This window comes from Helicoverpa zea, chromosome 6 (assembly GCF_022581195.2).
Source record: "Helicoverpa zea isolate HzStark_Cry1AcR chromosome 6, ilHelZeax1.1, whole genome shotgun sequence".
In the NCBI taxonomy this organism is placed as follows: Eukaryota; Metazoa; Arthropoda; class Insecta; order Lepidoptera; family Noctuidae; genus Helicoverpa; species Helicoverpa zea.
In genome coordinates this window covers 7,393,857-7,407,606 of record NC_061457.1, presented here as the reverse complement: position 1 = coordinate 7,407,606, position 13,750 = coordinate 7,393,857, and positions in this window count along the sequence as shown.

Sequence of the window (13,750 nt, the reverse complement as noted above, 5' to 3'; positions counted from 1 at the left end):
ATGCTTAGCGTTTATGGACTAGGTATATGAGAAAGCCTTCGATTCGGTGGAAACATGGGCGTTACTGAGTCACTCCAACGATGCCATATTGACTATCGGTACATCGAGGTGTTGAAGTGTTAGTATAATAACGCGATGCCGTTCCGACTACAGGAGCATAGCACGAAGCCGATTCCATTGAGAAAAGGCGTAAGACAAGGGGACGTATCTCCCCGAAACTGTTTACCGCCGCAATAGAAGACGCCTTCAAGCTCCTGGAATGGAAAAGGATTTGGCATCGACATCAACGGCGAATACATCACTCAACTTCGGTTTGCCGATGACATCGTAGTCATGCCAAAGTCGATGGAGGAACTCAGTATGATGCTCGATAGCCTCGACCGAGTTTCACAACGGGTGGGCCTGAAAATGAACATGGACAAGACGAAAATTATGTCAAATGCCCATGTTGAGCCCACCCCAGTCTCTGTTGGAAGCTCGGTACTCGAAGTTGTTGACTCATATATCTACCTAGGACAATTAATCCAATAAGGCAGGTCCAACTTCGAGAAAGGGGTCAACCGCCGAATCCAACTCGGCTGGGCAGCGTTCGGGAAACTACGCAATATATTTTCGTCCGACATGCCTCAGTAGACAAAAGTCTTCAACCAATGTGTGTTACCAGTGATGACTTACGGCACCGAAACGTGGTCTCTCACTATCGGCCTCATCTCAAAGCTCAAAGTCGCTCAACGAGCTATGGAGAGGGCTATGCTCGGTGTTTCTATACGTGATCGAATGCGAAACGAGGAGATCCGGAGACGAACAAAAGTCACCAATATAGCCCACCGGATTAGCAAGTTGAAGTGGCAATCGGTAGGCCATATTGCTCGCAGAGCAGACGGCCGCTGGGGCCGAAAAGTGCTGGAGTGGAGACCACGGACTAGCAAGCGCAGCGTAGGACGTCCACCAACAAGGTGGACAGACGACCTTATAAAGGTCGCCGGAAGACGCTGGATGCAGGTCGCCTCCAACAGGTATCTGTGGAGATCTAAGGGGGAGGCCTACGTTCAGCAGTGGACGTCCTATGGCTGAGATGATGATGAAGTCATATGGAGGACTATCAGCTAAAAAACAAGACAGGGAACACTAAGTTAATCTGAGAGCCAATAACAAGTCCTCACTTATAGTGTACATTACAATATTAAATTATATGGACACTTAAGTACAGAGAAAGGAATACTTGCTAAATACCTTAATAAAGGAGTTCCCTTTAATCCCTGTCGTCTGCATTATTGGATTAAAGCACAAAGCGCCATGCTTAGATAGTTTCTGAAGTTCTTTGAAATGTATTATCTTGTAGTAGTGCCATATGAATAATCAATAGAATAATAGATAGATTGGCAATGGAGTGATTCTTTAAAATATCGCGGGTTTTATTATAAGCATTTTCACTTGTCACATACAGGGCATTGATGATACATACAGGGCCCCTGCTAATCTATCAAACGGTTATTTGATCTGAAATCGATTTGTAGTGTTTTGACAGTGCAATGATATTTCGTAGGAAGGTAGAGGTCAAAATCTCTTAAAAATAGATAAATCTTTACGTAAAATAAATTATACAGTTGCCGGACAAACCTTCAGATGCCTATGACAATACTACCTGCATTTAAGGTCATGATTTTTAAGGCATAAAAAATACTTTTTGAAATTCTTACATTACCTCAACTTTTTATACATTTACATTATTTACGCTTTTTCCATGGTTTTTTTGCAGTATACGTACATATATTCTTATATAATATAATCGTCCTAGATATGTGGCTGGGTAATTTTATGATAGCGCTCGTGAGAATGCATTGTTAGCGTGGGTTTCACAATTTGTTATATTTGACAAATTCATTATTCATAATTAAATTATGATATAATAAAAGACTTTGAATGCCATATGTCACCAAGTATTGTTTATCGGAGACTTGCCGTCCATGCTGACGAGACCCCAGGCCAGTCTTGGTGGACCTTATACCACAGATTACTTATACTAATTAATATGGACTATTCACGTGACTCAGAAATGTTTAATTTTAATCATGATCTTTATTACTCAAGAAACATAGGTGAATATAAGACTTTTTTAAATTAGAGTAAAAGTAAAGTCACCTAAAGGCGACTTTTTTATAATTCGCTGGCATCACTACGCAACGCTATTAACACTAGAAAGACCGAAATTTTGAACTACCTACAAAGACCAAGTGGGGTCAAATGACTCATTCATGGCTTGTAATGTTTTATTCGTGTATTATGGTTTTATTTTTTATTGATTAACGTCTAATAAGAACTTAATAGTAATTAAACATCCATTACGTGATATAAAAATAAAAAAATTAGGCACATTTTTGATGTTTTAGCTCCTTGTTTACATTACAAGAACCACACAAAGGCTTTTTACAATTAATACAAGATTTGTTGGTTTTGCATGCATTTTTGCACGTAACAATGACGTGAAACCGTTTTCTCTTTTCGCTACGTTTTTCTTCAGGGTCTGGGGTATGCTATTATCGGGCTGTGAAGTACCTGGACGGCGTCATCAGGGAGTGGGTATCTCGGGCGATAAACTCCCTTGCCAAGTCAAGAATGGCCTTTTTTCTCTGATTTTTGTATAAAATCCAAGAATTGATTGCTGCCAAATTCATAATATCATGAAACACTTGTAAGGGCCAACGAGCAGAAGGTGCTTTGACACTATATTTCTTGGTCATTTTATCAATAACGTCCAGGTACTCCAAATTTCGTAGCATTGTAAAACTTCACCGCGTTCGGCTTCTTTTTTGCTTCTTCTGGATCAACAAATACATAAGAGTGAAGTGAACTAAGAATCTTAACTGATTTTATAGCTTTTCCTTGATAAACTGTAAGTGCGCAGGTTTCAGAGTTGTGAATATGTATTTCATATAAAATGAGGGTTGCATTTTTTTATAGTAGCTAGAATATCTCTTCGTGTTTTGTTTACCGTACCAAATATTGATGTATGTTTTTCAAAATATCAGTTGTTATATTTCGACCACTATTCAAGTATGAGTCCATTAGTCGCAATACAACGCACTCGCCTAAACTTTGATTTTGTGGATGACCTTCATCTCTTCCTAACCACCACTAATATGTTTCCTAATATGGGAAACCATTACACAAGCACTTTGAATCAACATCAATACAAATATTTTAATTTAACTACCCACAATACAAGTATATTCAACGAATATACAAAGCACGCACGTAGTGGTGTCAACCCAGGCAGCACACAAGTCAGATAACTGGCCAAGAATTTAACTCTATGCAGGGTTAAGCTTTATTATATATGAATATAAGCTGAGTGTATTACCAAATTATGTATTAAAGTTATTTCTTGCTATAATAATGCTATCAGCTGAATTAGTTTAGTAATTTGCGGATTTTATTTCTTCAAACTGAATAATCATCATAAAAAGACCTGCTACTCAAGAGTTCGTGTAATCTTTTGTATAACATTGGTATAAAATTCCATTATCAAGCATGATACTGGATAAGCTGTATTCTGTTTTCTTTTAGTTGTATTACACACTACACCTTGACCGTTATTCAGCTGCTGTATAAAATAGGCGTTGTTTCTGTTATGAAGCATATAGTAACTTAACAGAAATAAAGATAGCTGTTGTAACTACTTTATGACGCTTTGAGTACGAAATTACCGTCATGTGCAGCTACTGTAGTTAAAGCAATATTAACAGATTCTGATGCAGAAGTTTGCTGCGTATTCATGAGAAGTACTTAGACATTTTTAAGCTAGAAGAGCTGTTCTGGAAAGTTAGTCAGAATTTAACCGGCTGACAGTTTTGTAGGGTTACTACGTGAAAATCGCACGTTTGTAGTAGGTATATAGTACCTACTATGCTTATTTATTTGTATCGTACTATTTATGAATTCTGTACTACAATGATTAGTTATAATTAAGTATGTAATTTTTCGTATCGTAATATTTTTTAACCGACTTCTAAAAGAATGAGGTTCTCAATTCATCGGAATCTTCTATAATTATCTGAATTTGATAAGAACTAAAAATAAAAAATAATATAGCTTTCCTATAATGTGGGTTTTTATTATTATATGACTGAATCCTAATTGTTTGATTTACAGTACGAATGTGTGTTATTATAGAACAGTTGTCGAAAAATGTTTAATGCAGTCCACTTTTAACCAGAGCACAACTTAATAAGTGGACACTTATGGTCTGTTATGCATACATTAGACGGTAAGCCACTGTGCAATCAGATTTTATTCAGAATGTGCGTCGCCATTATCGAACAACATAACCTAATTATATTGATGTGGAATTTTATACTCAAATACTCAAGTTTAATAACGAAATAAATATAATATTCTTAAAAAAGCTTTACATGGTTATTTTTGAACCCTTACATTGAAATAAACTAAAAAAATATTTTACACGTAAAAAACATAACTAGAAAAAATGTTGTTTATTTCTTCAAAACCCGGCTTATCAGGAAGCGCGTGAAAAATTTACACGAAATATATATATATATACACGGTAAAGTTGCATGCGCACCTACAATTTCTTTCATCAAGCCTAAATAAGGGTAAAATTTACGATAGGTAAAATATTATACTACGCATATGTATAACTCTGTTCGGATTTGTCAATATTTAATTTGATCAACTACTTGCTAAAATATACCTGAAATAAGCTAAACGCTGTGTATGATCTGAATATCTGAGCTTTGAAGGACTCGGTCAATTATAATATGTTCATTCATCATTCACTCATCATCTGGCTAAAAGAGCTGTAATACTTGTGTTAAAGAACAAAATCTTTTTATGTAGAAGATATTCAGCTTGTCGTACAATTATTCAAAAATTAATCATCTTTTACGTTGCTATTACACAGCTAATAGCAGTATATTTTGTGCCCAAATTGCTTGAATAACGTCTGAGTAAGCGCCATATCAGCTATTTACAGTACTTTTTTTCTGCAATTAGCTTCTATGACTGCTGTTAAACAAAAATTACTCAAAAGGTTTGTGCTGGCTGGGAAATGACCACTGCGGTCTTTCTAGGTAGATGATCATTTTTAATTCGTATTTATCTTGATATCGGTATCGACACATCAGAATAATGTAAAGAATGACGAAATATTAAAAGTCATAAAACCACAGTGATTTCAATTCTTTGGTTTTGAAAATATGATTGATCAAAAACTTCATTGGGGTCATTTGACCACTCTGGTCTTTCTAGTGTTAACGTATCAACAAAAAACTCTTTATCTATAAATATTATTTAAAAATAAAATGGGCCTAAAAATTAGTATAGATTATAAATTATAATTGCCTGCCTACTTTATTTCTTTATATATTTGTGTAAAGTCCTTTCAAAATTGTTTACCCTTTGGTACCTACTTCCTCCATTTGAGTAGGTACATGACTTAAAACAAACAACTTGATAGGCAAATTACAAGTAGGTACTTACGTCTTTTTATTTAAAAAACACTCCTCTAAAATCAATGTTAACACAATAATAACAATTATTTAATCAAATGAATAATAAAACAGCAGTAGTGTATAAATTTGCTTTATAGGTAAGATGTATTTGTGTAAAAAGAGATGTTTATTACCTACAATCTCAAATGGGGTATAGGTACCTAGGTACTCAAATGCAGTAGGTATAATATTTTATGAAGATTATTATTTTTTTGGTCAGGAACTTAATTATCTGAAAAAATCTGATTCATTACCTCACCTTTATTATCCTTTTGGGTCAGAAAAGGGTAATCTTCCTTTACATAATGAAGTTACTTATACCTAGGGACTAGATACTTACATACGGTCAACAAGTATAAAAAAATAATGGAGGTAGGTAGGAACCTGTCTTAAAATTATGAAACCTGTGACGATAATATCAAACCTGTTGAGATGAACCTAATCAACATGTACCTAAGTAAATATGTAGTAGGTGTCACTGGAGTTTTGATACTTACAAATTATTAACGTAAATTCTGCATATCGTAAATACAAGGTCACCTACGACATTGTGTCTAACTAAGCCAAATTATAGGTCGTGTCGTGTACCTACCTGTCTTTGTGTGAAACTGTTTACAGAATTTCAAGCATATTATTTGCACTTCAGTTAGCTTCTTACTTATAGGAGCTAACTATTTACTAGCTAACAAAGCGGTTTCACACTAATTGATCTGTCGTTCGGTTTTTCTGTGCGTAGCAAAACCAATACAACACACTGCGGACATGAGTCCCAGAATGATCCGGGAAGCATCAAAGCTAGACTTCGTGAAGCATGTGCCATATTCATAATTTTATTTATTACATCGTATATTTCATAACCACATATTCTGTTGATGGGTATTTTTGTAGCCGTATCCATACTTTGCGACGTGGAACCGAGAGCATTTGTCGCTTGGAAAAATCAGGCGGAAAATTAGATAGTTGCTACAGGCCAGGATTTGAGGCAAATAGCGTTTTAAGTATTAAATTTTATAAAAGTTTTATACTAGTAATAATGACTAGACAAAATAGGTAGTGATAAACAAAATAATATTGTCATGATGTGTAAGCGTCTATGTCAATAGGTAAACATATTTGTGTTACTTAATTACAGTGGCGATAGGCGGCATAACTGTGACTCTTCGAAATACAATGTTTATCATATCTATACATATAATAAATCTGTAAAAAAACTGTGTCTGTACATTGAATATATTAAAAAAATAATAATTGGGTGGGATTTAGAAACACTAATGGAGCACAAATCCAAAAAAAAAATTCTGTCTGTTTGTTTGTACACGCTAATCTTCCGAACTACTGAACGGATTTCAATGATTTTTTCTTTGTTGTATCAGTCTTAAGCCTGGTCAACATATAGGCTATAATGTATCTTCGAAACTTGAAGATCTGATGCAGAACACCAACAGACCAAAAAAACTATAAGAGATACAAAAATGATACCATGGCAAAAATTGTTTCATGTGATGAGCATTTTCAGCTGAGATAATAAATTTTAATATCTGGAACACCTGATGTGGAACCCCAAGAGCCTAGCTTCTCTGTACCATATACAGGTATGACGTTTTAGCAAAAGTTGTTCAATTTGCTAAGCACTTTTTATTGACTTATACAAATTGAAGATCTAAAACACCTGATGTGGAACTCCAGGGGCCCAGCTAGACTATAGCATATAGAGGTATGACGTTTTAGCAAACGTTATTCAATCTGATAAGCACTCTCTGTTGACTTATAAAAATTGAAGATGTAAAGCACCTGATGTGGAACTCCAGGAGCCCAGCTAGACTAAAGCATATGAAGATATCACGTTTTAGCAAAAGTGGTTCAATCTGATAAGCACTCTCTATTGACGTATAAACATCGAAGATCTGGAACGCCTGATGTGGAACTTCAAGAGCAATACTACACTTGAAATGTATAGAAATGAATGTTATGAAATAGGTATGGTGAATCAAAAAAAGTAATTAGTCCGTCTTTTAGGTAACCCTAAAATAATGGACATGTATTTTTCTTTTCTCTCTCTCACAAACAAATAATAACGAAGATACAACAACGCTTGATTTTCGTGTTAAGTCACTGCTTAGTACAAATTTTACATACCTAGACGCGGCGTCACGAGCCCCCACTCTCCGAGTTTGTTGCGTTATATCTCATTATTATTTTCTATGTCTCTTCCAGACCTCGGGACTACAGAGTTCCGAATTTTTGGGAGGCAAACGTGGGGCCGAAGCCAACACGCTGAAGACCCTTTTGAGACAACTTTAATGAACCACACACACAACCGACGATTATCCCTTTATAAACTATAGAAATGAACCCAAGGACAATCCCTGGTGGACGTCGTTAAAAAAAAGACAACCCCCGGTTCTGTGCTAAACTATTGCTAACTATGGAGGAAAACTACTTGGGCTATTGTGATGGGATGTTAGTGAATGACAATGTATTAGGTACATGTAAAAATGGCAGGTGGAGACTCGCCACCTTACTTACTGGGCCCCCGGGAACCAGTCACTAAATAGCAACAAGAGGGCAACAGGGACATGAGCGGCTGAAGGGTGAGGATACCTCGACGGACTTTAAACGCAGATTACGCGCTCCCTGTGCTTACCATGAGGCACCTACCCTCCGAGCAGGGCTACTAATCCTGCTCTAGCGACTCCACTCTGGACGGCCAAGCCAAGCTAGAGGCGTGAGACCTACCCCCGTCATGGTTCACTCCGACCGGCTGGAGATGGGGGACAGTATACTCTCCCTGGAGAACTCAGTATATATAGCCCCGCGGGGTCGTTACTCCCCGTCATCAGCCTCAGATGTCCTGCGGTGCCTATATCTCATTATTATTGTCGTTATTATCTCAAGAGCCTTTGTCCCAATTATGTTAAGGTCGACTTCCAGTCACGATGCAACTGAGTACCAGTGTTTTACAAGGAGCGACTGCCTATCAGGGGCCCGATTCTCCTAAGTTAATAATGTCAAAATCGAATAGTAATCGAATCGCAATACGATCGTAATAGCAGTTTTAACCATATCGGGCATTCTGCTACTAATAAAAGACCAATCGTATTCGATTGACATTTGATTGGTGTGCGATTGGTATGCTATTTTGGTAATTTTGGTCTATAAGGTAGTTTGCCGTGCAATCATTTTGCAATCGTAAAACATTTGCAGACAAAATGATTCATTATTGAATGACAGAAAAGAATAAAAACGTTTATTTCAAAGAAAAAATAGCGGAATGCCACATACGCTTCAATAGTTATCGAGTCGGGATTGGATCTCAGTCGAATCGAGTCGAACGTCAATCGAAGGTCGCTTAAGTAAAATTAGGAGAATCGGGCCCCTGACCTCCACAACCCGGTTAACCGCTCAACCCCACCCCTTGGTAAGACTTACTGGCTTCTGACTACCCATAACGACTGCCAAGAATGTTCAATGACAGCCGGAACCTACAGTTTAACATCCCCTCCAAATAACGGTCATTGGTATCCAAAACATACGTAGAAAGTACATACGAACTTAGAAAAGTTGCATTGGCAGGCACTTGCCAGACCTGGAATCAAAGACGCACGCTCATACTTGAGAGATTGGTTCTCTACCCGCTAAACCACCACGACTTCCACTAAGTCACCACGACTTTGTCTTCTATTTAATGTTTTTTTTACGTAATAATACGTGTAATATTTTTGCCACGCTCAACTTAAATGCGGACTAATTAGAATCACTACTTTTATCCCTATGGTCACGTCTATTGCGGTTCAGTTCTCAGCGTTTTGTTTAGTCTGCTGTGCTTTTGCCGTTAAAGTACAAAAATTAAATATATGGAACGTTTCTAATGGTTATGCGTATTCCGTTGTTTTCAAGTCAACGGGCCCTTAAAATTCAATATCAGACTATTCAGATCTTTGATTTTGCTGACCCAGTAGTCGCTCGCATAAGGGACAGGATCCGCGCACGAAGTCGCGGGCAGAAGCTAGTTGATAATATGAATGATAAGGTGTAGTGCGATCTTAATTTGTGCTGATTTATATAACAATATATTAACAATCTGACTGGTAATTAAGTAGTGATACGTACCTACTTGAGAACACGTGATGCTACTCATTATTACAAACAACTTTCTCAAAGAAACTTTATTGCTTACTTTAATCACAATAGATAGGTAAATTTAGACTATTGAGGAAAAGTTTATTTGTTTTTTTTTTGAATAATCATGTGTTACTACGCGCTTTAATTATTGTATGCCCAAACGGGCTGATTGTTGTCCTGTAACTATATACCTAACACCTGTAACCAACACAATCAATGCAATAAAGATTACTTTACTTTCAGGGGACCGATTCTCCTAATTTTACTTAAGCAATATACGATTCACGTTCGACTCGATTCGACTGATATCCAATCCCGACTCGATTACGATTGAAACGTATGTGGCATTCCGCTATTTTTTCTTTGAAATAAACGTTTTTATCCTTTTCTGTCATTCAATAATGAATCATTTTGTCTGCAAACGATTTACGATTGCAAAATGATTGTACAGCAAACTACCGTATTGACCAAAATCACCAAAATAGCAAACCAATCGCACACCAATCAAATGTCAATCGAATACGATTGGTCTTTTATTAGTAGCAGAATGCCCGATATGGTTAAAACTGCTATTGCGATCATATTGCGATTCGATTTTGACATTATTAACTTAGGAGAATCGGGCCCCAGGTATGGGTCACTAATTACCAGTTACCCTATCTTTAGTAGGTACGTACTATACATATAATTATAAAGAAGAAAACTTTGTTTGTAATGAATAATAAAAACAATAGACCGATTTTAAAAAATCTGTCACCATTAGAAAATACATTATCTGCGAGTGGCTATATTTTATCCCGGTATACGGGCAGTAATTCCCATGGGACGCGAGTGAAATCGCGGTAAAACGGCTAGTGCATAATATTTCACGGCCTTCAATGGAATGTTGAAGGTATCAATCGCAGTTGGGGCTTCCTAGGTCGCCTCTTAGCTGGAAGTGTTCAATGAAACAGTTCCCTAACTGTGATTGGTCAACTTGTTTCTGCCTCTCAAGATTGTTATTTGAGTTATTTCATGCAGGCGGCTTTTCAGTATTCGTGGGTATGATGCATGCATGAATAAATTATTGTACGAGGTACATACAGGGTTACTGGTAAGTAGACCGCATCCTTTCATGAGGTGATAGTATAGGTCAATATGGACAAATTTGACCATGGGATATACTGGGCAAAAGTTAACCCGTTTCAAGATAATTTAATTTCAAGATCTTTCCTTAACTCTGCGGGTTGTTCGAAAGAGACCGCGGCCCGGTACATAAAAGGCCTATGACGGAACACGACGGTTTTTAGTCAGTAAGAGTCTGACACTCCCTCACCGCTGCTAACCCACAGCGGGAGGGGTCATTTGATGATTTGATTTTTAACGTCGGAAAAAAAAAAAAAGATCTTTCCTTAACAAGTCGTCTAGTCTAGTATAAATTTTTATTATTAGTTAAAAGTCTCGTTTCATTCATTCTGCACAAAAAAATGAAGAGTAGTATTTTTGAGAAAATGGCTACTAAAAAAGTACTTGCTGTTCGCTACAATTTCCTCTGTGATTTGTACAGTTTTATGGTTTGTTATTATGAAGTGATTCATCTTCTATCCAAAAACATACAAAAATCCACAAAAACGAGACTTTTGACTAATAATAAAAATTTATACGTGTACCTAGACGACTGATCTTGAAATTCGATTATCTTGAAACGGGTTAACTTTTGCCCAGTATATCCCATGGTCAAATTTGTCCGTATTGAACTATACTATCACCTCATGAAAGGATGCGGTCTACTTACAAGTAACCCTGTATATAAATTTCCATCATTTTTAACTAAACGCGCGGTAGTATGGCGGTAGTGGTCAAAACCATTGTTCGACTAAAAACGATCATTCCTTGCTTCTAGATTTAAAATACATGATGTTGCGGAAAAAACACGTCGCCCTCCATTTTAATATGTATGATTGTGTGACGCAATAACAGGTCAGAAACTCAAGGTGACGGCCAGTCAGGCTGCCTCGGCGTGCTACCGCTACGCCTGCAATACATAAGAATATAAATAGCATTACGCGTTTAATTTTTTTGACCCTAGCAGGTAGCAGGCAAGGTTTATTGGTCTTTCTCAAGTCAACCTACAAGATTATGATAAGTGTATAACTGTGTTGCACGATATTAACCACGTACCTGCCTAAATATTTGTTGGCCATCTGGGGCGCGATTCTCCTAAGTTAATAATGTCAAAATCGAGTAGAAATCGAGTCGCAATATGATCGCAATAGCAGTTTTAACCATATCGGGCATTCTGCTACTAATAAAAGACCAATCGCATTCGATTGACATTTGATTGGTGTGCGATTGGTCTGCTATTTTGGTGATTTTGGTCTATACGGTAGTTTGCTGTACAATCATTTTGCAATCGTAAATCATTTGCAGACAAAATGATTCATTATTGAATGACAGAAAAGGATAAAAACGTTTATTTCAAAGAAAAAATAGCGGAATGCCACATACGTTTCAATCGTAATCGAGTAGGGATTGGATATCAGTCGAATCGAGTCGAACGTGAATCGTATGTTGCTTAAGTAAAATTAGGAGAATCGGGCCCCTGAACTGAATCACAGATAAAATCTTTATTTCTCCTCTCCCCTTCGATATTCTTGCTCGAAGTTTCTACCCTTTTCAGTGTTTCTTAAAGTGGCTTTAGATTTACCTACCTATCCAAAGGGAAAAACGGGACCCTACTAAGAACCAAGTTCACCGACAACATAAACGTCCGTTTTAAAACAGATATTAACTGTAAATCTTGAACGTAAAAATTCAGTAGGTACCAATTAAGATTGACGTTTATTATCGTTGAGCTTGGTCCTAAGAAAATCGTGAATTTAATCCAAGTTTATAGCCGGAATGATACCGGCTAAATACCTGATCTTTGTAATATACGTTTTCCCATTCATCTTTATACTTATTTATGAGCCTAAACAAACTATCGGCCAACTAAAAGTTGGTTCCTAGTGTGCTCTTAGGATGTTTAGAAAGAAGATGGATCAAAATTGCCCCACGTCCTATAACAATGTGACGTATCTCAAAAAAAAGATAAAAATGTTTAAAAAAATATGGCATCATTTCTAATTTATTTTTTTTACACCTTCATACGAAAAAAATGCTTTAAAAATTGTTCAGGCGCTGTTATGAAAACATCGTTCATAGGACTATTTATGGACTATTTTATTAAATTATTTTTTTGTTTGATAGGGTATACCTCACAGGTGGTCCCATAATCATCAGTTCAGGATCTGATGATGGAAACCCTGAGAAATCCAGGGCAACTTTTGAAAGTTGTAAGCATGCGCAGAATAAAAACTTGATTATAAGGTGTATGTCTTATAACAATATGCAACAGTGAAGATTTGGAGCTGACCTGATGATGGAGACGAAAGAAGGTCGAAGGAACTCGACAATCGAATATGTAAACTATCTCGTGTTTGGGCTTATATTATTTGTATTGAATAGACCTTTGCAACAGTGACATTCTGCAATCAAGCCCCTGATACGTGCTGTTTACCGACGACATTGTTTTCGTTGGTGAAAATGTAACAACGATCCACAGCAGAGACTGGAGTAGGTAGGTGTCTGCTTAAAAATCAGCAGAACCAAGACCGAATATATCTGTCACCGGAAAATACAAGATCCATATCCGTATTTCGTAGGATTCTTAGAGATAATTGTATTATTTAACCCCCGTTTAAATAACGAGATTCGTAATCTCGCTATTTTTCGGTGACATCTATTCTGCGGTCTCTCCATGCCTGAAGCCATAGCGCTTGACAGCGCAGCTCTACAGAATTAACGCAGGGTGGATGGCAGCTAGCGGAAACAACTTGCGACCCTCACATTCCCCATCAATTTAGGGGAATGATTGGTGTGCGTTCGCGCAGCGGAATGTTGTTGAATTTAAAGATTTTAACTATGCAGATAATTAGTGTAAGACGTTCTATAATTGTGTATGGTAAATAAAAATTTGTGTATGCAGCCATTGTGGAGGAATTCACCAAAAACTGATTCCGCTGGGCGAACGTTTTTTTATAGCTATCCGAACTTGGTCTGATTATGTAAGTTTTCGATGCTTCGTCAGTATTATAATT